We start from the raw sequence: 2,826 nt of genomic DNA on the forward strand, positions 1-2,826 counted from the left end.
AGAAGCAGCCCACAAAGGAGAAGGACAAACCAAAGAAGGCTGCCCACAGGAGAGAGATAGAGAGGAAACAAAAAGAGGTGGAGCCCAGAGGGAGGCCCACCGGCAGGCCATGAATTAGGCAAAGGCTAAGCAGAATGACGCAACCAACTCCTAAACAACCCTTCTCCAGGTACTGTCCCCATCCAGGAAATTTCCCACCTATAAGGCAGGTGATGACATTGAGGCTTTCTTAGAAAATTTTGAAAGGACCTGCCAAGGTACAACATCTCTGCAGAGCAGTACATGATAGAGCTGAGGACACAGCTCAGTGGATCTCTAGCAGAAGGTGGCAGTTGAAATGCCTAAGGGACACATGAACGATTATGAACTTTTTCAAATCAAGGCCAGAATCAGAATGGGCTAACACGAGCATCCCATCGGGGTTCAGAGCCCTAAGGTGAAACCATATGTGTCATTTACCCGAGACGCCTACCACATTGGAAAGATTTGGATGCCTGGATATCAGGAGCAAATGTTAAATCTCTGGACGGAGCTGTCCGTCTGATGCAAATGGAACGAGTTCTTTAGAGGTGTTCCTGAGGAATAGAAAGGACCTCCCAGATGGGAAGCCCAAAACTGTATACGAAGCAGGGGAGATTGGAGCCAGATTGTGGGAAGTGGGCAGAAAAGAAAAAAAGCTACTAGCAACGCCAGGAGCAAATATCCCAGGGGCAAACAGAAAATAAATTCCTATCACCGGGGGCAACTCCAAGACCCACCTACACCCCGAAGAAAGGCCCCAAGATACCCTATTGTCCCACCTCACCAAGTCTCCAGCAACCACCTCGCCCAGTGACCATCGCGGTGGCGCGTGTTTTTAAATGTAATGAAATGGAACTAGTTAAAGGCCAACTGCTCCCCATAGAACCCCAACTGGATGCAGTTCATTACACCATCACCATCACACCATAAGATCCCCAGCGCCGCCAGATGCTCCAAGATACCTGCGGAGTGAAGGGAAAATTGAAGGTGGCAGAAGAAGGTTATGCCGTGGAGATGAGACACGGGGCTACAAGTGTCACTATCCATGATCCTTAGTACCCCATATTCATAACCCAGAGCCGCAAGATGAGCAATTTACCCTCTATGTCAAAATACTGTAGACTTGCCTACAGCTGAACTTGCCTGTCCAGTACAAAGAGCGGTAGAAATGTGGACTTTGCAGTCTATGGACAACTAGCACCCACCTCAGCTACTGGGGGAAAAAGAAAAAAAAAAATGGGCAACCAAGGTAAAGCGGGCAAAGGTGGAATGGTTACATGCAAGCCAAGCCAAGGCAAGCCTTCCAGACCATCTCTGTTCCTGACCATATCCACAAAGGGCCATCATGCTTGTGTTACCAAGAAACCCAGACAGAGATGGTGGATCCCGAGATCCCCTGTACCAACGACTGCAACACAAGCACACATCCTCCAGTCCAGACCCGGAACTGAAAAGCAACCAGCGACAGACAACCATTGCAGCACTGACATCCAGACGCCTTATGCAACCCGTCCCAACCCCAACGCCAGAGGTCGCCCAGCGGAGCCTGACTGCAGAAGCAAGCAGAAACCCTACTCAAGAGGCTCAGCCGAGATGCCTGAAAATATCCACATAATGCACCAGATGAGGAGAGGTTCACCATCAAGCAGAAAACAACCCCATCAACCGACATCGCTTCCTGAGGGACCAAGCCCAAGCCCACAGTCTAAGGAGGAACTTGGTGTCTCCAGCCTCAAGGGAACAGTTCCAGACTGAGCAGGAAGCAGATACAGCCCTCAGAATAGTTTGGGGCAGCAGATGGAGCACCCACTGCCTCTCGACTCTTTTAACCCGATCCCGTTTGTTGTAGAACAAGGACTTTTATACAAGGAGCTCCTTTCTAGGTGGACACCCAGGAAAGACTGGCATCCTCAAAAAAGTTTGGACAGTCTCAACTAAGCTACGGGGAAAGCCTTCTACTTAGCCCATGATTCATCCAGTGGCCATGCTGGGTCAACAGAACCAAAGACCAGGTGGGGAAGTCCTTCCACTGGAGGTGATGGGCAAGACATTGCTTAATTATGTCCGTCTTGTGAGTGTTCCAAAAGTGGAGAGCCCCCAAGACCAGGTTCAAAGCCCCTCTCCAAACCACTCCCATAAATAGGTTCCCATTTCAGCAAGTAGCTTGGATATCGGCTGTCCTTTCCCAAAAAAGACCCGCAGGAGGAAAGCAGTTGTACTGACCGTTTCGTGTGATTTGCTACCCAATGGCCGAATGCAAGTAAGCTCTAAGCAAACACCAGGGCTAAAACTGTGTGCCAGGCCCTCACAGATATCAAATTTTTGCCAGGGTAGATTGCCCTCCGACATCTTACAGATTCAGGAACTAATTTCCTGGCAGGACCATGAAAGATCTTGGAAGCTCATGGGTTGAATCACTTGGTTGCCACCCTTTCCACCATCAAACAATGGCCTGGTGGAGAGGTTTTAAAGGAACTTTGGGGCCATGATATTGTAAATTCATCAATGAACACTCAAAGTGATTGGACCTAGTGTTGCAGCAGTTTGCTTTTGCCTACAGGGCTGAACCACATCCCAGTTAGGTTTCATTCGTTTGAACTTGTGGTATGGCCACGAGTAAGGGGCCTTACCAGTTGTGTGACAGCAGCAATGGGAGCAGTGTAAACCCCTTCTCCAGGAAACTAACATTCTAGAACTTTTTAAGCAACCTACAAAAGCACCCTCCAAACACTCTTTAGTGCTTGCTAAAGAAAACCTAAAGATGTCAGCAAAGAGCAAAAGACTTTGGATTCTCTTTTCTGTTTT

Source organism: Chelonoidis abingdonii, chromosome 7, assembly GCF_003597395.2.
Source record: "Chelonoidis abingdonii isolate Lonesome George chromosome 7, CheloAbing_2.0, whole genome shotgun sequence".
NCBI classification, from domain to species: domain Eukaryota; kingdom Metazoa; phylum Chordata; order Testudines; family Testudinidae; genus Chelonoidis; species Chelonoidis abingdonii.